Source organism: Haliotis rufescens, unplaced genomic scaffold, assembly GCF_023055435.1.
Source record: "Haliotis rufescens isolate VD_foot unplaced genomic scaffold, xgHalRufe1.0.p SCAF_43, whole genome shotgun sequence".
Lineage (NCBI taxonomy): Eukaryota > Metazoa > Mollusca > Gastropoda > Lepetellida > Haliotidae > Haliotis > Haliotis rufescens.
The window spans coordinates 144,020-170,832 of record NW_025964146.1 but is presented as its reverse complement, the minus strand read 5'-3'; the positions used below and the strand labels follow the sequence as shown (position 1 = coordinate 170,832).

Below are 26,813 nucleotides of genomic sequence, written 5' to 3'. Positions count from 1 at the left end.
GTACTGTAAACTGTACAAGGAGGTAGAGGGTAGTAAGGTGAGAAGGGGATCTTCCACTGCGAACACTGGACTGCAGATAGTCTTCTCAAAATGTCCAGTAGGGTGTGAGAGTATCCGTGTGCTGTGCAAGAGTGCCGATACACCTCCCCCATCCAATTCTGACATGCAGAAAGCTGCAAACAGAGTTTGTGATGAAATTAAATCTCAGAGCCAAGAGGGTGGAAATAAGGGAAAAAAATAAATATGAGGGAGCAAATTTCAATAACATCAGCTTATCAACTGATGGAATGTAGAATAATCCACTGTGTTCAAGTGTTGGGAAAACCACTTTTCAGCCAGACACTACAGTAACCTACATGGCCACTGAGAACCAGACAGTGACAACCAAATTTTGGCTTCAAACCCAAAATCAAAACTTTGTTCAAAGCACAGCTTAGTTGACAATATTTCTAGCGTAAACAACCCAGACAGCACATCTGATTTGCACATGTCAGAATCAATTGGAAATGAAAAACAGTTAGAGTGCTCCTGGTATGTAAGGAAAGACCAAACCGGGGAAGATGCTGACAGAACAGCTCCCACAGCTCTCACTGAAATGCAGAAGCAGGTCAAAGAGATGTTTGCCAACATACTATTCTTGACACGGCATCTCTCGGCCAACCACAGAAAGTTTATTAAAAAATAAAAAATTGTTGTGGATATGATGCCTGCTAGAAACAGACAAGATTAACAAAAATTTGGCAAATACATCCAGATGTGCAGCTGAGTTTTCAGATGCTTACTCAAGTCATGCAGTGACCTGCCAAGCTTGAAAAAATCTCTCTCTTATTCTTCTGATGCTGTTGCAAACTGTTACATGGGGGATCACACGAAATGCAGAAAGAAGTCCACAATGCTGTTCATAATGTCAACTGCAAGAGTCTGGCAAAGTCAGTACTGAAGCCTCAACTAGGGCTTGGGTGTGCTGTCACTGCAAAACAATATTTGAGAAATTTGAGAAATTTGCACCAAAAGGATCATCCATACACAAAAATTGCCCCCAGCAGAAAGATATAATGATATAATACATTGCTTACATCAAACAGTAGGGTTTATGACTGTTAGTACACAAGCCCTGTTGTCGGCAGTGAATTCTCTCCATGTTAATTTCATGGGACTCGACAGCCAAATGGTCAACATTTACACAAGACTTGTTGTGGCAGAGGTAGCTTACTTGTTGCCAATGTTGCCAAAGTTATCAGTTTCGCCCAAATCATCTGGAAGGCATTTATTCTCAATACAGTGGGCCAAAAAAAGAAAACAACGCCCCTAGCCGTGCTTATCACGGCTGCCCAACCACTCCTTGCAACCCTATATCCCACTTGCTTCACTCATTTTACATTCAAATTTGACTCTACAATTATACCAAAAGGTTTCAAGGGCAATAGATACACAAGAAATTTATAAATTATGAATTGCTGAAATATGCACTTAGCCTACAGGATACACACAACCAAATCTTTTTCCACAGACTTCTATAGTAACGTTATATCTTTTTTTAATTAACTAGGCATTCAACAGCCATTACATTTACAGGTATGCACAACCTGGCCTTAAAGCTGCAATAAAAGCACAGATTTTGACTAGCTTAGGCAGTTTCTGTGCAAGTACCTTAACCTAGGTCACGTTAGATAAGCTTTCAAACTTTGAAGTAAGCTACTTGCATTTAGAACTTAAAAATGTCAGGTAACTTGAAGTCTAATGAAAAGATGTAGCATTTATAAAAGAATATGTATACGTATATATATAATACTTCATGCAGTTTTATTTTGAAACAGTTTAATGCACTTTAGCAAGCGGTTAAATATTATAAATATTTTATTGCATAGTACGGGTAAGATAATGCAACGATACACCAGAAGTGACAAACATGTGGCAGCAAGAGGAACAAGTATCGTTAATCTTATCACCACCTCTCTCTTATCTGTGCGTATGGCGCCACTCAGTCTTTGTAGCACTGCTGCGACCCGCGCGGTGAGTACCTCCACTGCCTGCTTGGTCTACGTGACACACAGTGCAGTGAGTACCTCCGCTGCCTGCTTGGCCTACGTGACACACAGTGCGGTGAGTACCTCCGCTGCCTGCTTAGTCTACGTGACATACAGTGCGGTGAGTATCTCCGCTGCCTGCTTGGTCTACGTGACACACAGTGTGGTGAGTACCTCCACTGCCTGCTTGGTCTACGGGACACACAGTGTGGTGAGTATCTCCGCTGCCTGCTTGGTCTACGTGACACACAGTGCGGTGAGTACCTCCGCTGCCTGCTTAGTCTACGTGACATACAGTGCGGTTAGTACCTCCGCTGCCTGCTTGGTCTACGTGACACACAGTGCGGTGAGTACCTCCACTGCCTGCTTGGTCTACATGACACACAGTGCGGTGAGTACCTCCACTCCCTTCTTGGTCTACGGGACACACAGTGTGGTAAGTACCTCCACTGCCTGCTTGGACTACGTGACACACAGTGCGGTGAGTACCTCCACTGCCTGCTTGGCCTACGTGACACACAGTGCGGTGAGTACCTCCACTCCCTTCTTGGTCTACGTGACACACAGTGTGCTAAGTACCTCCACTGCCTGCTTGGACTACGGGACACACAGTGCGGTGAGTACCTCCGCTGCCTGCTTGGACTACGGGACACACAGTGCGGTGAGTACCTCCACTGCCTGCTTGGTCTACGTGACACACAGTGTGGTGAGTACCTCCACTGCCTGCTTGGACTACGGGACACACAGTGCGGTGAGTACCTCCACTGCCTGCTTGGACTACGGGACACACAGTGCGGTGAGTACCTCCACTGCCTGCTTGGACTACGGGACACACAGTGCGGTGAGTACCTCCACTGCCTGCTTGGACTACGGGACACACAGTGCGGTGAGTACCTCCACTGCCTGCTTGGTCTACGGGACACTAAGTGTGGTGAGTACCTCCGTTGTTTGCTAGAGCTTGAAACAGACAAAGTGCTGAATATTATATGTTCATAGTTCGGGCCTATTTACAAAATTACCTGACAGTGTAAGAACCATATACACTCTTCAAAAAAAGAAACACACAGGTAGTATGTAGTTCACTGAACCTGACTACACAAACAAATCTGGTATATAAACTGGACATATGCAATTTTAAAAATGTTGGTGGCCTGATATTCGACAAACGGTGCGCCAAAACACAGCCATTGTCAATTTGCAATGTCTAAAACGGCATTGTTTTCACACTTAATAAAAAATGTCATGGAGGAAAACAGTAAATACACATGCAAGTTACAGCCTGGTTCCCTGGATATGCTGCGCTGGTGCTAGAACAGGTGGCTAAAATTATTTCTTAGTATTTTCATGAATACTCTTGCAATGTATATGTCACGAGAATAACATCCATTTTAGTGAAGGAAAACATTATTTAAGCCGTTTTCTTCCATTGTGAAATGGTGGTTTAGTGGAATTATTGAAAGCCCAGTATCCGTAGTAATGGTGTTTAATGATAGGGTCTGTCCTTGGTACTGATATTTGGCCTCTGGATTATATTCACATGAAAAGCCATTTAATTGGCATTTGTTTTCTTATTACACAATGAAATTAATTATAAATAGATCTGATAATTTTGGAAACATATTGGATTAATTTCAATCTAGTGTTTCTGAACTATGTGTGTGCTTGTTAAAACTAGTAAAATCCTAGATATTTTTTATATACTTATCCTGCATTACTCCTTAATGCATATCACTGCTTGTTCTTGACAGAGGTAAGAGCTGTGTGAAGGTCTTTGCTTGAAGAAGTTGTTCCAACTAGCTGAGAGGCAAACCCTATCGCACGTGACCAAAGGAAGTGACGTCACGGATCCTCACATTACTCTGGAGTCCGGACATCGGAAGGCATCATGGGGAGGTAGATCTGGGATGGGTGGGTCCCTTTAGACCCAGTAATACAGGATAAGTATACAAATATAAAAAATATCTAGGATTTTACTAGATTTTTTACTTATCCTGCATTACTCCTTAATACATCTTTATCGGACGGAACCGGAGGCGGGCATACCTTCAGATTTGGACTTTCATCTTTTATTTCCAGACTCTGTTCCCTAGCCAATCCTTGGCTGTGTGGTTGGCTTCGGGTGACCAATCCATGTATGGGTACCTCCAATTCCCTCAGCCCGTCCTCGGCTGTGTGGTCGGCATCAGGTGACTACTCCATGTATGGGAAACTCCAATTCCCTCAGCCCGTCCTCGGCTGTATGGTCGGCATCAGGTGACCACTCCATGTATGGGAAACTCTGTTTCCTTCGGCCCGTCTTCGGCTGTATGGTTAGCCTGGATGACCATTACATGGAAGGGAAGAGTCAGGTATGCGTTGTGTCCTGGTACTGCGCAGCCTGACAATAACTCTCGGTTAGGTCGAGACTGGAGTACCAAGCCGTATGCAAGTGGGGCATGAACCTTCTAGTCCAGGGCTTACGCCAGGGGAAGTCGAAAGGCCGGCTCTTGACTTGGAGGCGAGGTCAGTGACGTGTAGTAGAGGAGGCTGTTTGGCACTAATAACAGACCTAGCATGCCTAGCACATCCTCCAATGCGACATCTCGCATGTGGTGACTGGCAACTAATGTGTTTGATCGCCAGGACACATGTCCATGATGGCAAGTAGAGCTCAGTTGCTGTGTAGCACCATGGTGGGGGCGATCGCCCGGGTCTCATGTGGGTTGTTGGAGCCTGGGGGTCCAATCCCGCGGCCTCGTAGGCCTGGAGAATGAAGGCTCGTAGCCAGAGGGCGATCGTGTTGCGGCTACCTTCCGCTTGCGAGGTCGCAGCTCTATACCGGAATGAAGAGGCGTCGTCGTTGTCTATGGCGTTCCTTGCATCGTCTGATATAGCAACAGAGTGCTCTAACAGGATATAGACAGAGCTCTAGTTCATCTTCCGCGCCCACAGTCGAAGATAGGGGAGGGTTTAGGAACGATCTATCTGGCTGTCATGGGAATTGATTCTTGGCGAAGCAGTCCCAGCACAGGCCAAGATGCATGGCTCCATGTTTAATTTGCTTGAAAGTTATGGTTATTTGTTACTCGCATGTGTGTTCCTTAGATTGCATCATTTAAATTTTGATAATAAATAATATGTATCATCATAACTTGGTGACAACCCCAACTCCCCCACCCCAAATATCATGTTTATGACAATAGACAGAAGGGAACATTATTACATTTTAACAACTGATAAGCATTTTACCAAATATGTCTTTGATAAACTACAGCCCTTGAAAGTGTGTTTTTCACACATAGTTTCCTCTGGTTTTCTTGACAAAATCAGTGGCCACTTTCAGGACAAACTGTTTGGGTGTCTGGAGCTCAAACATGGCATTGGTATCTAGTAGAATTTCATGGCATAGTGATTTTCCATATCAACTAGAAAACCTTCCAATGGTGTAATTTATGATAAAATTTTCTACAACCGCATGCTTAAGTGTCTTCAGTTGATTAATTGCCACACCATGACTACTGTTACATTTTTATTTTTTTCATCCTGTGAAAATGAGAATACACATGGATGTGTATGTCACTGAACAAAAATTAATTCAAAATAATGAACATATTCTTTATTATTATGCCATTCAGACCCGACATTTTTACATGCCAACACATAGTTAAAAAACACTCGATTGGAATTAATCAATTATTTTTCTACAATTATTAGATCTATTTATTATTAATATCATTGTGTAATAAGAAAACAAATGCCAAATAAATGGCTTTTCATGTGAATAAAATCCAGAAGCCAAATGTCAGAACCAATGACAGACCCTATCATTAAATACCATTAATACAGATCAAAAGTGTTTGTTTTTTCTAGTTATTATACTGGGCGATCAATAACTCTGCTAAATCCACCACTTTACAATGGGAGAAAACAGGGCACAATCAGCGACATAGATGCTAACAGTATTTCATTGACGTGGTCGTTTAATTCCATGTATTATGTATACAATTTTGTGACAACAGTGAGCTGACACAAAATATTAACGCACATATCACTGTTGAAAATGGGGTGTGTGTCATTGTTTACATTTCACCAACGTGACGACCAATTTCGAGTGTCAAAACAGCTTAAATAATGTTTTCCTTCACTAAAATTAATGATGGACGTTATTCTCGTGACATATACATTGCAAGAGCATTCCTGAAAATGCTAAGAAAAAAATTTAACCCCCTGTTCTAGCGTTTTTTTTATAGTAAATACATGGCTTGTCCGCCATGTTTGTTCATCTGTTGGAGGTGGCCATTGTGCAGTCATTGCCTGGGTCAGTGTAGCGCCAGTGCAGTCATTCCTGGGTCAGTGTAGCACCAGTGCAGTCATTGCCTGGGTAAGTGTAGCGCCAGTGCAGTCGTTGCCTGGGTCAGTGTAGCGCCAGTGCAGTCATTGCCTGGGTCAGTGTAGCGCCAGTGCAGTCATTGCCTGGGTCAGTGTAGCGCCAGTGCAGTCATTGCCTGGGTCAGTGTAGCGCCAGTGCAGTCATTGCCTGGGTCAGTGTAGCGCCAGTGCAGTCATTGCCTGGGTAAGTGTAGCGCCAGTGCAGTCATTGCCTGGGTCAGTGTAGCGCCAGTGCAGTCATTGCCTGGGTCAGTGTAGCGCCAGTGCAGTCATTGCCTGGGTCAGTGTAGCGCAGTTGTGCAGTCACTGCCTGGGTCAGTGTAGCCCAAGTGAAGTCATTGCCTGGGTCAGTGTAGCGCCAGGGCAGTCATTGCCTGGGTCAGTGTAGCGCCAGTGCAGTCATTGCCTGGGTCAGTGTAGCGCCAGTGCAGTCATTGCCTGGGTCAGTGTAGCACCAGTGCAGTCATTGCCTGGGTCAGTGTAGCGCCAGTGCAGTCATTGCCTGGGTCAGTGTAGCGCCAGTGCAGTCATTGCCTGGGTCAGTGTAGCGCAGTTGTGCAGTCATTGCCTGGGTCAGTGTAGCGCAGTTGTGCAGTCATTGCCTGGGTCAGTGTAGCGCCAGTGCAGTCATTGCCTGGGTCAGTGTAGCGCCAGTGCAGTCATTGCCTGGGTCAGTGTAGCACCAGCGCAGTCATTGCCTGGGTCAGTGTAGTGCCAGTGCAGTCATTGTCTGGGCCAGTGTAGCGCCAGTGCAGTCATTGCCTGGGTCAGTGTAGCACCAGCGCAGTCATTGCCTGGGTCAGTGTAGCGCCAGTGCAGCATACCCAGGGAACCAGACCGGTGCAAGTTATGGCCTTTGTAACTCATGGCAGTGGCTATAAAAAGGCAAGCATAAGCCAATAATTTGTCCTTTAATTGTCAACATTTTTCAAGTTCGAAAAAGCCGAGACTCAGCACTGCTCATTGGAACATCGCCATTGGATGTGGGGAATTGCAGTTTTCTGTTGCTTGCCACTTCAACGTCCACCACAGCACCATTTGCCGCCTTTGGGACCGATACACATCAGTTCCATTCCACTGCAGACCGTCCGAGAACTGGACGACCAAGAGTTACTACCCCTGCACAGGATCAGTTCATTCGACTGTTCCACCTATGTCATCGCAGTGTACATCAACATCAGAACATGCCGCAGACGCTCCAAAAACAAGTAGAATGGCGCAGAATTCCACAGGACAGAATTCATACACTCATCCAGTCAGTGCCGAGGAGATGCAGAGCCGTGATTGCTGCCCAGGGCGAGTTCAGCGCAACCTTGTGGCCTTATGTGACATGACAATGAACAGTTTTCAACGACAACAGGTGACTATCGAGCTCCAAAATTTCATATTTGTATCTACAATATCAAATTGAATATATCAACTTTATAAATAAATAAATACAATAAATTTACTAAAAATCTGCCTATGCGTTTCTTTTTTGGAAGAGTGTATGTCATGAATACACCCCATAACAATGTTCAAAATGATTGAAGAAATTCACCAAGGCACCAGTATGTTTTGGCATGCAGGTAAGCACTGCACCGGCATAGGCATCTTCCCAAGGCAAGGGAGTTAACTGAGTATAAAAGATCAGTTTCCACCCTTGCCTAACGAAGCTGGCATAATGTAACTGTGGTCTGAGGCCTATCAGGACAGAAAATAGTGTGCAAATAAATAAACTTAATCAATACTAAGCCCATACACTGTTTAAGTCTCACGGATAATTTGGAATTCCTAACTCATACACAGCTATAGTCATTTGAAACCATCCTGTATCCATAGCATTTGATTGTACATTTTGGGCATCAATTCATTTCAAATAAAATTCTAATTTGTCCATAACTCAATAACCAAATGGAGATTGACAAAGGAATCACGTCCTGTCACGTCTTTCCATATGCTATCAATAGACACCAATTTCAGTCCGGTCAATCAATTTCTGTATTTTTGTTCCTATTTTTAAGGCCATGCAAGCATTTTTTAACAAAATAAATGGATAAAAGCTCATATTTTTCAACAAAAATGAAAATTGAAACTGTTATATTTGTAATCCCATGAAAACCCTGTATTTACTCATTACAATGATTTGTAGGTCAGGTAGCTGTGTACACAAATAGACTCCAACACCATCTAGACAAAAACAATATAATAAACCAGGATCAAAGTGGACTCACCCCAGGTTGCTCAACCTCAGACAACTTCGCCTGATTAGAACAAGACATCAACACGGGCCATCTAAACCGACAATACACAGTAGGCATATTTCTAGACTTCTCTAAAGCTTTCAATATGGTATGGCATAACAGGCTAATACAAAAACTAAAAAAAGCAGGACTTAAAGGCCAAATGATAAACTATATCCAAGACATCCTAACTAATCGCAAAATAACCGTGGGTGTTGACCAAACGCTATCAGACCAGTGTCCCTTAGAAAATGGCACACTCCAAAGCAGCATTCCAAGCCCAACACTCTTCAACATTATGATTAATGACCTATTCGAGGGAATACCCAATAAAATTCAAACTTCCAAATATGTGGATGACGGAGCCCTCTGGATCCGCAATAGAAGCATAAATATGGCTAAAAACAATTACTGCAGAATGCATTAAAAAAATTCAAATAGGGGCAAATAAATGGGGTTTCTCACTAAATGCTGAAAAAACTACAGGGATATTATTCAAACACAGAAATATTTGTGCAAACACACCCAAACTACTACTAAACAAAAAACCCATAAAATTCCATAAAGAAACCAAATCTAGGACTAATCTAACAAACAGATGCAGTAAAGATGTAAGCACACTACGCTGCCTGCAGGTTCGACCTGGGGGCCTCCAAGGAGACCCTACTATCACTTTACAAATCACTAATTAGATAAAAAATAGACTATGGATGCCAAATATACAACACCTTAAACTCCTCATTAAGTGATAAACTAAACACAATTCAATATCAAGCACTAAAGATAAGAAGAGGCGCACCTCACATATCACTGCAGGCACTAATAGGCGAAATACCCCTGGATCTACGCCGAGAACACCTAACAATAAATTACTGGGCTCAAACCAGACAAAACCCATAATTTCAACAAATCCTTAAAACCAACATAAGCACCAGACTCCAAGCTCTAGCTCACAAAACCCCTAAATTAATACCAATCTCTCAACACATAATAAATTACCTAAGTACACACATCCTAAATAATTTAAAACTAAACACAAGACCATGAAATACTCATATCCCCCGCCAATATGACATGTCCGGTTGTGTGCAATGAACTATGTTCACTGGGCCTTTTTGTAAATGGCCTAATTGCAGTACTAAAAAGTTATTACTGGTGTTGTTTCGCTATCTGCAGTTTATGATAGAATATGTAACTGTATTTGTAATGAGTAAGGATGAGACATATGAACAACTTTGGTTTCGGTGTTGGTTCTAACACCATTATCAAGCAAATGAAGTACAGAGTATGGTTGACAAGAATATATACAGGATAGGAGGCAGTGTTTATACAGTTGAGTAGGTTTAAGATCAGTTACACTGTTGTATTTGTAATGAGTTGTGTTTCTGAATGAAGTTAGTCAGTGAATGCAACAACCGTGTCCATGACAATTTTGGAGGAACATACACACAAGCGATGCAGAACTTACCAACAAGAAAGGAAATTATTCAATACTGTGAGATGACATTATGTGCCAAGTTTGGTGAAGAAATGTGGTACAGTTTTCAAATTCTGCTCCAGAAACGAGGACTACCGCCATTTTCAGTCTAAATCAAAGTTGTTGCCATGGACACTCGAAAAAAAAATTTTTTTTAAATCCCAAACTATCAAAAGGCACCAGTTCACCACTAGACCTATCTATGTGCCAAGTATGTTGAAGAAATATGGTCCGGTTTTCAAGATCTGCTCTGGAAACGAAATGTGACGGATGGACGGATGGACGGCACCCATTCCTATATACCCCTTCCACTTCGTGGCAGGGGATAATAACACCATCATACCCAAACTCCAAACCCCTAAAATCAACAGATCTCTCTCTGCAAGACTAAATATAGAAACTGATCCAAATAGCGCTTAATCCACCACTAGCATACATTCACGAAAAATAGCCAAATTGGTGCCACATTTACACAGATGGGTCCTCTGACCCGTGATCAAAATGCACAATTTTTCGGTATCTATATCAACAAACAAAAAAAGAAACAAAATCCTATAGGCTCCCAAAAAATCAATCAATTTTCACAGCCGAATTAATGGGGATAGTAACAGCCCTGCACAGCGCTCAAATAAAAAGACACCAAAAATACATAATCCGTTCAGACTCATTAAGTGGGCTCCAGGCCATAAAACACAAAAAAACAGAAAACACCCCAAACTATTACTACAGATACTTAAAGCTGCAACAATCTTTCTAAACTTGGTAAAGACATAGGTATAGTTTGAATCCCTGTCCACGTTGGAGTGTTTGGCAAAAAACACGCCGACAAAGCAGCTAAAGCAGCACTAAAATTAGATGAAGTAAGCATCACCTACCATTATAAAAAAATAATTTTAAAGTATCACAAAGGAGAAAATCTTCCCAAAGTGGCAGAAATAATAGTCTTGTTCTCAGGCACTGCTCTCATCATCATAAAGTTCGCCGCACGTTTCAATTTTATTTCCATTTTCAAAAAATATATAAGATAATCCTTAATTATTCCAATACTAGTAGTCCAATACTGTATTTCAGTACTTTACACATCAGGGAATACATTTATGTAGGGAGGCCCTTTCCCAGCCCGCCTGCCCCCATGATATTTTCAAAAGCCATTGCCTGAAAACCAGTCCTTTTATTTTTTAAGCCTAAGTAACTAAGTAAGTCAGAGCTCATTAGTTCTATCCAAGACAATCACGATGAATCAAGACACAGTTCAGCAAGGGCCACACTCCCTGGAATAAAGGTCTCACCCTTGAATCTGAAGAGTCAGAAAGTGCCTCTACACCCCAGATACCCAGGACTGTCACTAGGATGAGTGCCGAAGACTTCTCACTGGTTACCAAGTCTAGGTTGGATGGCACTGGGCTGCGACGCCAGACTGTAAGGCATCTCTACTTCTGTGAGGCTGTTGCCTCCTACTGCGGCCAGCAAGCAAGACCTGAAACAAGAGTCAAGCGAAGATGACTTGGAGGGTATGCGACTAGTCGACAATGAAAAGGTGGCCGAAGCATGAAACACAGCTCTGCGACTGCATCATTCGACATCCACTAAGTGCGACGACCTTCAGCTGCAGATAGACAAGGAGAGAAAATGTGGAGCATGCTGGAAAATAACACTGAAATGTGTTATGTGTGACTTCACAGCACCTGAAATGAAGTTGTACAAAGAAATCAAGACAGGCAAACCTGGACCAAACCCAGCAGCACCTAACATAGGATTTGCCTTGGGTTTTCAAGACACCCCTATTGGAAACACAAGAGCCAGGTTATTGATGGCTAACATGGACATTCTGCCTCCATGCAGGAGCAGTATGCAGAGGACCTCTAACAAGGTGGCTAAGGCTGTAACTGAACGGAATACACAGGATATAGCTGAAAAGGTTGAAAATAATTCATAGCATCTTACCTAGAGTGCTCGAAGCAACCTTCAAGTGCTACAACAGAGCCTGCTCCAGGTGTTTCCGGTACTCTGTTGTGTTTGGTGGCGGTGTAACAAACAGCTGGTGGCAGCAATCCATGTTCCTCGGCTGCAACAAAATTACTCATTTCAAAATGGATGACAATGATACACATTTGCTAAATGAAATTCTCAAGATGAAGTGTCAAACAATGGAACTGTACACAGACACACAGAAATGTGAAGCTGTGAACCGATCCAGGAGTATTTCTTTGCCAAAGAATGTGAACTTTTCAAGAAATATGATTGGGAGGGTTTCCTCGACTATTCATAGGCTCAACAATGGCCCCGGGACATCAGCAATGGACAAGTGCCAAAAGTCTGCTGTCAAACTATCATGTTGAGCAGTGCGGTCACTTGAACAAACAGACTAGGAGACTGCCTATCCCATGGAATACCAGAAAAGTCCCACTGTTGCAAAAAGAAAACTGTTGCAGTACATGGAAGCAAAATTTGTGAACATTTAAAGTCAAAACAGAGGGGGGACTACAATAGGGTCAACTTGACCTACGCAATCTTTTAGTAAACAAACTGAACATTCATGTTAAAAAAATTGAACATGTGCAGAAATACTAATGCTAATAGCTAATGACTTGCTTATGACTGACATTGTATAACTCTGAGTTGAAATAGGTCCCAGTTGCTGTAAATCTATGTCTTTTGAATATATGCAATGCTACAATCAGCTGTCACTGTGATGAAATTCAGTTAATGAATAAAATCTTGATCATTTACTTTGCTTAATGTTGTCTCCTTTCACAGCTTCAATGCCAATGTCTTTGCATGTACCCCTGTTTACACAGGCTACTCTGTCTGCATTAACACTATGTGGCTCTGCAGACAGATGGTCGACATAGGTGCATTTAGAATTATGGCACAAATGGTTGATGTCAAAATCTTCTCTGTGCACAGTTATGGTGTGCCACTTGTTGGACATGGGGCAATGGTACCTCAAAACTCCATAGCTACTGGGCTTACATGCCCTGGACCAGATTTGACACTGGCCGTTTTGATGATGGCCGTTTGGTCACTTTGGGCTGAATTACAAGCAAATACATCTCTGTATTTTTTTAAAAAAGGTTTCAGTGTTGGCCATATTGATATCATGCAAGCTCAAACAAGGCACAAGAGGTGTAGTGATACATGATTCTACCATATTGGAACTCATATGACTTATTATGATGTTTGCACTCACTCATTTCAACAACATGCATAAAACCGCACGTTCAAAAGAGTAAACAAAAAAATAAAATATTACATATAAAATAAAACATATCTAAAAAATATATTTCATGCTGAAAACACATACACACAGATTTCAACACTTATTGTTAATATAAATGCCAAGGTTCACGTCAATTTCTTACAAACCAAGAGGCCCATAGGGCCTGTTTACACATTCATGACAAAATATACATTTGCATTGTACATGTATATAATACTGATACTGTAATTTGTAATTTTGACTCTGTCAGCATTTAAAAGGGGTGGATGGCAAATCTGACAGCATGAATGTGTACTTCTCTAGATCTGAAGTGCTTCTATGTTATGATCCAGGATCTAAGTTTCCAGAGGCAAGGCTGGACCCCAGGGCGAATATTATTGACATAAATGTATTATTCTCTTCATAACAAACAAATGTATACAACGTATCTGTTTATTATAGGGTGGGGATAATATCGGTTTGCATGTTATGGTCCACCTTTGGGAGTGCCGGCCGGATGAACAGAAGAGCCAGTCCTGGTAGCAGATGTGCATTCCTCTCATTATACTCGGTATTGTTGTTGTTGTTATTGTTGATTGTTGTTTAATGCCGCACTCAGCAATATTCCAGCCACATGATGGCAGTCTGTAAATAATCAAGTCTGGACCAGACAATCCAGTGATTGACATCATGAGCATCAATCCACACAATTGGGATATGATGAGATGCATCAACCAAGTCAGCGAGTCTACCCGATCCCGTTAGTCGCCTCTTACGACAAGCATAGTCGACTTTTACAGCAAGCATTGGTTGCTGAAGACCTTTTCTAACCCAGATCTTCCTAGTCTCTCATTATACTCAGCAACTGTACATATGGTTATACGGTGGGGATCTTAACTGTGTCCAAGTTATAAACTCAGCCCCTCCATTTCTCCAATTTGAATCCCCACCACCAGAGAAGGCTTCCAATCAAATATGGTTGATATCTATCTCTTAGTTCTAGAGAAGAAGTCATTTAAAGCAATAATACCAAATAACCGCTATTTAGCCCTGCCCCTCAGCCCCTGTGTGGGTGATCAGCCCTTCCATTTGTACAATTTTGAATTATCACCACCAGAGAAGGCTTCCAACCAAATATGGCTGATATCTATCTCTTAGTTCTAGAGAAGAAGTCATTTAAAGCAATAATACCAAATTACCGCTATTTCGCCCTGCCCCTCAGCCCTATGTGGGTGATCAGCCCTTCCATTTGTACAATTTTGAATTCTCACCACCATGACCACCGGAGAATGCTTACAACCAAATATGGTTGATATCTATCTCTTAGTTCAAGAGAAGAAGTTGCTCAAAGCAATATTGCCAAATTCCCCCTATTTGGCCCTGCCTCTCAGCCCCCTTGGAGGTCAGCCCAATCAATTATACAATTTTTAATCCCCACCACCTAGGGATGCTTCCAATCAAATTTAGTTAATTTCCAATCAGCGTTTCAGAAGAAGTCATTTGAAAACATTGTTGACTTATGGACAACGTATGGACGACGGCTGCCATGGTATGGCATAAGCTCACCTTGGTCATTCTGAGCTAATAATAGTGATATAGCGAATCAAACATGTGCACTAGCCTCACCATATCAGGCCTCAGACCACAATTAATTTCCTTCTTTGCTATCTACAGTGACATGACAGCCCACCATAATTATTTTCAGTCGTAGGCTGTTCTCCTGTTGCATGAGGACCATCCTGCCAAATTGTCACTTACAATGCTAAGTATCGGCCTGGACCCACCAGGTAACAGTGCCCACTGGAAGTTTAGAGCCAAAACACACAGAGCGGCCTTCACCTTGGGGTCAAGTCATGGAAAGCTGGCATTAATACCTTCACAGATTGTGGCTAACAAAAAAATTCGCAACAAACTACAATGTCAATTCTTTCATTTAAGCTATCACAAGTCACTCCCAAAAACTTGGCATAGGCTGAACAGCCTATTTTCCTTCCAGTTCATGGTAAAGGTTAGGGGGGGGTTACTGTGGTCTGATGTGAGAGGTGGAATCTGATTGGTCAATAGAAGGGACATAGAAGGGACATAACTACTTATAGCCACTGGTGGAGCTACAATTGAGCCCAGAAATTCCATCCTAGTTCGGCAAGGGTGGAAACTGGACTTTTACAGTCAGTTAACGCCCTTGCCTCGGGCCAAACTGCCCCTTGGATTGGATATATTGCATAACCATGTACTGTCCAGTATAGATTATGAGTCCTTCAGCATGATGGTTCATGTGGGGAGTCGGATGCAAAGTCTCTGTTTCAAGGCATCTCACATGAATAGGGTATTCAGGTATTTTGTTGATGACATTTGGACATAACAAAGTTGCTCTGACCCTAGAACATGGTATGTTGTATCTTTATGGTTCCTATTGTAGAGATTTGCAGGGATAATTACGCTGTTATGGGGCATGAGTGCTCTTGACCTTCCCTGATATCCAAACTCTGTTTACTTATATCAGTCAGAACAATTCCAAGTGTCTACATTTAATATAAGAGTAACAAATTTACAAAATAATGGCAAAAATGAAAAGGAACATATTAAAAAAGCAAAGAATGACAACAGTCCTAAATGGAAGAGAACAGTTTCGGATGGTAATTTCATCAGTTTGGAACATAAAACAAACTGTTTTGTAGATGTAGAAAATGAAAACCTCACATACAATCTGGACACTGATTTATCTATTGCAGAAACCATATCTGTACAGACTAGTTAACAGCAACATCTTTCAAGAAATACACAGACGAACTTACTGATAGGCCAACATGTCACTGCCAGTCTTGCAATAAATTTCTGTTTCTGAAAATGTTCGAAATGCGAAATACCAAACTGAGACAACGAAATTGTCTTATTTGATCATTCATGACAAACTATGTTGTTATTGTCAAACCAAACAATATGGTATGTAAGAAAATTGATGTCATGACCTAAATACAACCACAAGGGTTATCTCCCTTAGATGTTGTATAACACTCTTTTCATTTGTTCAATAACGTTTGGTTGTCATTGCACTATTACTTTTCAGATTCAAAACTAATACATCACTGCTGCTTCACTGTTCCATGATAGACTTAGGGACCCAGAAGTAATTAATTGTTCATATAATCCTTTCTTCCAGTTGGTTAAAGAAGATGCTGATCTGGTCGCGTAAAGATGACGCCTGATGACGAGACAGTGGACTTCCAGAGTAATAAAACAGACAGCATATGGACCACCGGTGTCTGGACTGCTGTCACATATGTCGACTGCTACTATGAATGTCCCGGTGCCAGGCACATCCAGCAAATACGAAAACTGAACTAAAAGGCCAAAATACCCCAGCTGCACTTTGTTGTCCAAGCTGCAACAGATCATTAAGTACTGTTGTTGCAAATCAAACATGCCTGGCAAACATCATTCGGTCATCTGCTGATGACAGCACAAATGAAGTAACTTGTTTCAAAGGGCAACTAATTGAGACTTTCAACCTTGCTGATATTGACCTAGATCAGGATGTCCTGGTGGATAGTCCTGAGTTAAAGGGGCACTTATCTAAAGCAATTCACTGGTTGTTGTTTTTGTTATTGTTTTTTCCCTGTGAGTACCCAGATGATATAACAGAAATCTAGACTAGTTCGCGACCTGAGCTGCGCCATTCCTAAGTGCATTTGTCACTTTTATTGATTGTATTAGGGCGTATGGTCACCTTGATCAACAAAATGAAATACAGTTTTGGAAATAATAAGGAAATGTAGGTATCTTTGTGGGGAGCATCGGTAATGGTGACGAAGTTTTGATAAGTCACTTGCTTGGAAATTGTGCGATTTTCGTTTACACTATTTTGACTTGCAACACAAAGTAAATATTTCATCTGAGCATTGCTTATTTTATCATGTTTATATTTTTACAGTCAAAATGTGCAAAATTTCACTAAGGAAATTTATTAAACACCTAAATATTCAGTTATTTTACAAATTGACTGAAAAATATGTCAATCTGTATCATTATGATAACTAATTCCAAACATTTTTATGTTTGATATTGTTACGTGTGGTATGAACGGCAGGGGTTCCCGCTAATACCACAAATAACAATTACAAGAATCACACAACAATCTCTGAAGTTTAAAGCTAGATTTAATAATTAAAACAAAGATAAGTATATAACAATTCTCAGTTACTGGGCAAGGCACTCATACACATCTATTTAGGCAAAGCAATATGGCAAATGTGCAATATAGATAATAGTCACCTCAGATTTCTTGACATCACATTCCCAATGAATTCCATTTCACATTGTTCCAAACTGGGTAACAACAGTTTCCTCCTTCGAAGCGTCGGCATGACCTTCTAACTTTGTCTCCAGACATAACGCTGGGCTGAACTGCCCTCGTTCAGTTAAACCATATTTCTCCCTCTCCAATTCATTTTCCTTTTTCCTTTCTGTTCGATAACTTACCCTCATATAGTAAACAAATTTCCAAGTAAGCTATCTACTTCAGCACACAACAAAAGGTTGATCGGCCGACACCAATCAGTTACCAAGTCAACTCAAACTCCAATCACCCCACAAGCACGCTTTCACCCTGTCAGGCAGCTTGCTTAACTCAATCAAGCATGACGCCGTCCACCCAAACTGGACCCCTTGTGAACCACACAAATATACGTCACTCATAACAATATCATCACCAAGTAACTGAAAATGTTAGGATTAAAAGTACATTTCTATATTGTTTGGCTTCTAATCCTAGCATAATTAATATATTGTGATGTTATTAGGCCATTTTGACCGTCTTAATCCTTTTTAGTCAATCTGTTAAATAAATGGACAGATGTTTCAGTCAATTTGTAAAATGACTGAAATATTTAGAGATTTTATAAATTGCCTGAGAGAATCACATTGACTGTAGCATGTACACACTTACAAAGGAAAAGACTTGTGAAAACAACGTTTATCGCGCATCAAAGAATTTCCCAACAAGAATGATTCTGTTCAAAGCTACAACAAATGAATGAAAACAAAATGCAAATATCATAATTACAACCTACCAAATTTATATGTATAATTTTAGGCAGCTTCCTTGTTTGAGGAATGTATCAGTGAATACCCACATAAACGAACAATATCCCACACATCTGCAGCTGTACAAAGAAACTTAATCGATGTCACTGTAACAATCAAATATTTTAAAATATGTATATCGTTTCGGAATATTATAACCCCTGTTCGTTTCTCAACTGATCACTCAGTTTGTTTCAGTTGTTTGACATAGGTGTCAAGTCTCAACAGGGCACGCGAGGTTGGGGGGGATACAGGGTCCCCACACTGTCTTCAACTGATAAGAGCAGCAACTGTACCTGGAGTGACGGGGTTCATTTGTCACCAGCCGGACTTGACTTATTTGCACCTTGTCTGCAGTATGCTTGTAGGAAACATCTGTATAGGATAACACGGTGGGTGTACATGAGCGCGAATGGTCGTGGTTGTTGGGAAGCACATTGGTGCTTGTGGATGGGTGCTGGTGGACTGCATTACAAGTTACAATGTAACTGCTTTACAGCAGATGCTCATTTTTTGGCAATGGTACTTGCCTGGCAGCACTTGCTTAGCACGGGAGTTGCAGAGCAGCGGTCGCTGCATTGGTAAGCAACATGGGTTGCATGGCAACAGTAGTTGAAGGGCAGTGGATCCTGCATCGGTAAGCAGCATGGGTTGCTTGGCAACGGTTGTTGCAGGGCAGCAGTTGGTGCATTGGGGTTCGCTTAACAGGACTTAAGCTCATTTTCTGCAGTCCATCGGTACCTCCACATCCGCGACCATTTCATCCCCCTAATTATCTCTTGTTTTAATTTTAAGTTCCGCTATCATGCATGATAGTGGAGCCCAGCCTAATGGGGTTCATGCAGCGAGTCATCTAACTTGACTACCAAAGGTGACATGGGACAGACCTCAGAAATCATATGCTTAGGGTTAAGATTAAATAAGTTTTTTTCCACATCGCTCACTATTATCGCATATCTATAATTGGTCAGCTGCTATGGGTCAGCCGTGTTACTGCTCTATTTGCACATGTTCAAGTCGATATCATAGACACCTCGTTTAGTTTTAACTGCATTCAGGATAATTTGTTAACCCTTGATTGTACAAAGTAGCTCCACAGTTTATTATCATAGGACTGACCGTCTGTTAAAAATGATACTGATAAATATGTAAAATGTATTGGTCCCCGAGAATACTGAAATATGTTAGTTTTGATGTGGGTTACTTCCATTTGAAATTGACCATGGTTGTTATACCCCCTATAGAATTGCAGAATGTAAACACTGCAATTTAAATTCTGTTGAATATGAATGTCCAATTTTCAATGTCTGTCCTGTTTACTCTGATTTAGTTGGTACATTCAATTCTGTAAAACACTTATATACACTGTAAATTAAAAATGTGACACATTCATAAAAAAACAGTAGTAGTAGTAGTAGTAGTAGTAGTAGTAGTAGCCTATGATAGTCACCGATGTTATATGACAGAATCTTCAGTGATCTCAATTCAAACCGCTGTTTTCATCAATGGACCCTAATGGTAAATTCTGTTATGTAATGACTTGTGATCTTTTTTCACAACCCCTAGTCTCAACACTCTACACTATGTACCAATGCAGAACTCCTTCTTCCTATCACACCGTCCTCTCATGTTATACTTTATTCATTGTATCTCAACTGTCACTTATTTTTTAGTTCAATCATTATGAGTGTATTCATGCATAAACATCATTTTTATAGTTCTTGATATTTGTATGTACATTTGTATCTCGTAAGCCTTATGAAGCTGTAAATGAAACATTTCACACTTTAATAATTGAATTTAAATTATGTTGTGTTCATCGTAATTCCTGCATTCTGATTAGCTGAATTGATCACATGTTGTTGCATTGATTTCCCAATGAAGGTAAAAAATTAAGCCACGCCCACCGAGGCTGACTACTTTTATTACTACTTAATGTTGGGGAATGCCAATATTACAGCCATCATGCTCACGTGTATCATCATGCAAAGGATTTGGCGAAATTGATGCATATTCATTGTCCAAACAACTCTTTAAGACTGAAGGCCGAGAGGGAATGAAACAACAAACGTGCAAGCCCGTTCGCCTGTTTTTTCACGCTCACCTCAGTTCCACAACTTGAATGTCTTTGAGTTTCATTTCTAACCAGCATTTTTCCAAATGTGTCTTCCTGTTCTCAGGTAACTAATTTGTTAATCTGGCTGTAAGTGACCATATCATAGCGGATTCTTACAATAGTTTGCACATCAGTTTTTCGATTCATGCCTCAATGAACCGAAAAAAATACACAGTCAATCCTTAAATAAAAACAGTAGTAGTAGTAGTAGTAATAGTAGTAGTAGTAGTAGTAGTAGTAGTAGTAGTATAAATGACATCAGACAGCTTGGCCCTCACTCTATCAAATTTCATACTCCAATAAACTCACACAAACTAATAGTCAAATCTTAAATAATTTACATGACATGACTCTATGGCAGTAAATAAATGCTGAACATAAAACCAGTATTCCCATGTACTCATGTAACTATGTCAATCATTGCCAAACAATATATTATGACAGAGAGAGAGAGTGTGTGAGAGAGAGAGAGAGAGAGAGAGAGAATAAATGCCAGAGCATAACCAGTCTCAATTATCAGCTGAAACAGATTCCATTTGGCAATGTGGCGTTGAAAATTATATGAATGGATCACCGAAAATCAATGATGACCTGCTTTACTGGTAGCGCCCGTCGCCACTCACACAATTTGCATAAAAAAGTAAGTGTTTGTTGCCTGATGCCACACAGAAGTACTCCCAATTTCACTAAAATCAGATCTTAGTTCTCGCTACAGCTAAACAAAGATCTGGGGACATCCCATTACAGGTCACATCAGACAGACCTTGCGCAAACTTTGACCGACCAATGGAATGACCAATCAGAAGGCAGGTTTCTCGTGCTTTACGGCACTAATTTCAAACTGGCGACAATGCTTTGAAACATATTTTCACAAATTCTCTATTACAAATTTGAAACCTAAACAAAAGAACATTCTTGAATGGCTAATAGATGGTTTAGATTATATGGGTTCAGTCTTTTAACCCCTAACTATCGTTCGGAATACCCCGTGTTAAAGTTTTCGAGGTTGCATGATTAGAAATCACATTCCGACTGTCACTTTCATGATCCGGTAAGCAACGCTCTGATTGGTCGGATGAATGGTCGTTCTGACGTGACCCCTAATGGGATGTCTTCAGATCTTTGTTTTGCGGTAGCGAGAACTAAGGTCTGATTTTAATGACATTTCAGTACTCCTGAAAACAAACCTGACGAAGTGATGGACGAGAAAAATCCAGTGACATGATAGCACATTTACTGATTTTGTTGGAACAAAAAACAGTATGTTAATTCTGATTTACATCTGCTGTGTACAAGTGCAGAGATTCTGCTGCTTTTGAATGATGAAAAATAAAGAAATATGTTCATTTTGCAACACAGTGGACATCTTCCCGAGGCAAGGGCATTATCTGACTATAAAAGTCCAGTTTTCACCCTTGCCAAACAAGGCTGGAATTCCAGGGCCCTCAGTGGCTATTACGAGTTATGTCCCTTCCATCAGATGCCATCTCTCGTATCACTTGCATTTGTTTCAAACAAAATGGCGGCGATAATCAATATCTATATTTTGATAAGACGGGTCTTACACCGCGAAGTGCATCAAATCACATGAGCACCTTGATTAAAAACATGAGCGAGTGAGTGAGTGAGTTGGGTATTAATGCCGCTGTTAACAGTATTCCAGTTATATCGTGACGAGTCAGCTTAATGTGGGAGGAAAGCCCGAAGTGATGTAGGTCTCAGAGGTTTACCACTTCAGTGAAACCCATGGGCACTGGCATGGTGCTGACAAACCTAGAAACATTAGAATTAACCGTGCCCCCAATTAAAAACATGAAAAGATTTGGAAAAGGTGCACAAGCCTTATGCTGTTATGTTTTGTTTCTGATCATTGTCACAGAAATGTGAAATTTGACATTTTGAATAAAAAACTTAATGCAAAATTATCAAGTTTAAAAATAGCATAATGCAACATGTGCAATGAGTGTTATTTACAATGTATCCTAAAGACATCTGCATTTATAATTTTGTATAACAGCACAAAATACATTTGCCAACCAGTCTACCATTTCATTTGCTTTTACTGGACCTTCCAGAGATCTACTAGCTTGGGGATGACCGGGCAGTGTAGCTGTTGGACCCTGGGCATGTTATCACACATCTCACATTAAGAAACAGTCACTGAATTGATCCTCCCAGTTATGTTAAACTCGGCTGACAAACAGTTGCCGTATTCAACGTAATAAGCGCCCGGCTCTAATAAGCGGCGATATTTGCCTAAATATAGGCTAGTGAACAATCCACATTAGCACCCCTTCTGATTGATCAATGTACGCAAGACTTATTTATTCCCGCATAATACGCACTTGTGTGTTATATGCACCCTTAATCATGGGCAATAAAATTCTGAAGAAATATATCTGTCGTATATAAACATTTCAGGCTGTCAGCATAAACCACGAAATTTATCTTTCAACTGTTTTTTTCACCAAAATAATATTCTAATAAGAGCCCCCTATTTCTAATTTTGAGAGCGCCCTAGGCGCTTATTACGTCGAATACGGTACAAGCCTGTCGCTGAACAATTGGGAATCAAGAAAATACATAAAACAACAATCTTTGTTCACTTGTTTGTTGTTGAGCGCCTCACTGGGCAATATTTCAGCTATATAACAGCTGTCTGTAAATAATCAACTATGGACCAAACAATCCAATGATTGACATCATGAGCATAGATCTATTGAAATATGATGACATGCATCAACCAAATCAGAGAGGCTGACCACCCGATCCGGTTAGTTGCCTCATACGACAAGTACAGGTCACTGAAGACAAATTCCAAGCAGGATCTTTAAAGGGCAGAAAACAGCAGTGTCCAAGTATATTTTCATGTTTAACATTGCAGTCACTGAAATGCTCATCTTGAGTATGTCATACTCTGCTCTAAACAGCTGTACAATCTGTCTGAACTTAGCACGGGACAGTTCTTGTCCTAAAAGAAAATGGCACTTCCAATGAAAATATTCGGATAACCTGTACAGACAGTGGGGAATTTACATTTAATAACTGTCAACTAATCCTATGTACTCCAAACTACAGGGGAGGGCAAGGGACTGAAGGGAGGGGATGTTCGTTCTGATATAGAACCGATGCAATGCAGCATTTCCTACCTGGTGACCTTCACAACTGGGCCTTCCCGTATCCCGAACTGCTGAACAAGTGTGGCAGCAACCAACTGACAATCCGGACACGGAACCAATCCGAGATATCAGACACTCATGACAGGCCACTAACATGACAAGTCTGAGACTCTGACTAGTGGTCAGATAGTGGTATTAACAGTATGCATACACAGCGGAGTGAATGAGTGAGTGAATGTTGTTTGAATGCTACAGTCAGCAATATTCCAGCTACATCACAGCGGGCTGTAAAAATCTGGTCTAGGCCACACAAACCAGTGACAGAAAATAGGAGCAGTGTTTTAGGGGATGGAATGATACAAAGCAAATACAGGCATCACGAGCTGACCAGCCATTTCAAAAAGTGGCACCATCTTATCTAATTTTAACAAATTATTGAGTGAGTGTTTGGGGTTAAACGCTGCTTTGAACTTTATTCCAGTTACATCACGGTGTGTCTGCTTTATGTGAGAGGAAAGCATAAAGGAATGTAGGTCTTAGACATTTACCACTTTGGTAAAACCCATCAAATCATTGCAGTCATAAGCTGTGAATATGGTTTATTAAAAAATGTGAGTGACCTTGAGCTCCTAAGTCATTCAATCTTAAGGACAGAATAGGAGATGCAGAGAGAGAAATGTATTTGGAGTGTGTGCCATGAAGAATTCATGAAGACGTTTGTGCCTTTAGGACGTTTTGTGCCTTTTTGGTTGCCAACAAGAAGATTGCCCTTGATCCAGTGTTGAACTCGGTGACCGTTTCACCTTGAGACAGAGAATATACAGCTATTAAATAGAAGCTTTGTCCCTTCCTATTCATGGTGATTGATACCTTATTTTATTTCTGCATGTCCATTATATTCAGTGTGTTTGTCACGTCTATTTGAGTGAAAGTACACTTGCTTCAGATAATAAACATTGTCAGATGACATTGCTGTTCAAAACTGTTATTTCGAAGTGAGGTGAGGTGAAATTGGGTTTAACGTTGCATCCAATGTTATTGCACTTATATAGTGACATGCATGCACATGTGTGTGTGAGGCTGCTTTTACTTGTCCAGACTGATCACGATTTATAGTGCTAGCTCACTGAGATACCATGCTGCAGTTTAACTTGAATACCCCACTCAGACACAATATACTGACTCCAGGCCAACCAGTCCTTGTTTCAGCCCCTTAATGTCGCGCCAGACTGGAGAACAAGAAGTACGGTACCATCTTTTAACGTCTTTTGGTATGACGCGGCCAGGGATTGAACCCCCAACCTTCGCTCTCCGGTAGCTGTACCACTAGACCACGGAGATAGTCTAGTGTCTGGGCACTAAACTACAAGGATTGTCTATATGTGTCATTACAATTAAAACTATGCAGTCACTAAAATACCAGGAATTTCTAAGTCTGGAGACCATTCTCATGGGATCCACTGTCATTTATCATACAGATGAGAATCATACACATCTTCTGAATATTAGAACACAATTCCCTGACTGACCAGCAGAAGTATCAATACCAATGACATAACGTTACACTGACGAGAGCAACATGAGCTAATAATAGGTGAGGACAGTATTGAAGTTCATACCATATGGAGAGGATGATATCTACAGTCACAGGCAAGATCAGCCTAAATTATTACATAGTAGTACTGATGATGTATACACAATTTTAGCTGTAATTGAAAATGCCATGACAATGAATATCTTATATAAACTGGGACCAGACGAATCTTGTTAATCGTCACCACCATCTGAAGAGTGCTATTGTATTGGAAGAACAAGACATGTTCAATATTTGCCGTAAGCCATCAAATTAAAGTGACAGTTGAAAACAGTTGAAATCATAATTTAATGTTGCATCAGTATTGTTTCAGCTATTTAGCGACAACAGCTGGGTATAATACCAAACTAATTATGCTGATTTTGCTGTACATTTAAACAAACAACATTCCCTAAATATTGTCCAACAAAAGTGAATACGAATGTGGGTGGGAAGGAGAAGTCGTGTGACATTCATTGTCGTGTGACATTCATTGAAGTGTGACATTCATTGAAGCATGTCCGTAAAGAGCTGTTCAGCCGGAGATGGCAGACAGCAATCCAACTATAATATTTCACCATAACCAATTCATGCAATTAGTTTTTAAATGACAGCTGACTAATGGAAATATTTACCTTGAGTGTAGACTTGTATTGTCAGACGCTGACAACTTTATTTCCGGTACCGGCAAGTGGTCTTGGTGCCTCCTATTGCGGCACGTGCAGTGACGAGTTTTCTACCGTTGCTGTGAAGAGTTTTTCCGTGCCCCATTCAGCTGCAGTCGGGTACACAAACTGTATGCCCGAACACTTTTTCCAAAAGTAGGTCTAGATTATCTAGACTATCTATCATATACATGAGCTGTAACAACCGCCGAAACACAAGTGACTGAATGAAAATTAGATTCTGTGCATGTGGCGTTATTCATCGTCTGTGGTGAATTCCCATTTACTTCTGCATTGATTAAAATTACAAACCATCACTGTTCGACTATAGTTTGTAAAGGAAATATGTATTTGAGAACTATTTGCTTCACTTGCGAATAATTCTAGCGATGTCTTGGTACAGCCATGGGATTGGTAGTCACACAAACCCTAAAACACAAATATCCAATACAGCCCATGTAAGTCTATTATAGTGGGCAAGTCTAGTTCACTGCAGTTTCAGGATGAAAATGAAAATGAGTCTCTGGGCTTTTCTAGGTATTTTTTTAGATTTTGTTTTAGTCAGATAAGTTAACAACTGTGTTTATATGTAAAATGTGTTCTTTTGAAAGACTAGAGGTTAGTCTGCTGGCATGGGATGTGGGGGTCGGGTGTATTTGGTAATCTCGTTGTCAACACTATGTATTATAGCTTCAGTGAAGGTGTAATGTCTCCTATATTGAAACAATGTTTGATTGCGCTTGAAGACATAATGGTTAATCATTTTAATGTCCGCGCCAGTAAGGAGATACAGTGAAGGATTTTTATTAACATGAGATATCGATGCGTAAGAAGCAGCATTCAAACTTCCAAACTCTTTGGTTAGACAGGATGTGACTGAATCCGAGACAAAATAAAGTGCCTCTTGCTATGACGTCATTGTATAGTAAAATTACAACGTGACGTCACTTTTTGACTGACGTCAG

The 26,813-nt window shown here is 40.8% G+C and overlaps 1 long non-coding RNA gene across 1 annotated transcript; it reads right to left on the bottom strand.

Annotated features, from left to right (window-relative positions):
- LOC125372580 lies at positions 1-25,853 on the bottom strand. The gene is made up of 5 exons (XR_007218197.1): positions 25,819-25,853; positions 12,039-12,159; positions 11,384-11,571; positions 783-970; positions 1-173 (listed from the first exon to the last, which is right to left on the bottom strand). It is a non-coding gene; the product is annotated as an uncharacterized LOC125372580 (long non-coding RNA).
- Positions 25,854-26,813: the final 960 nt, after the last annotated feature.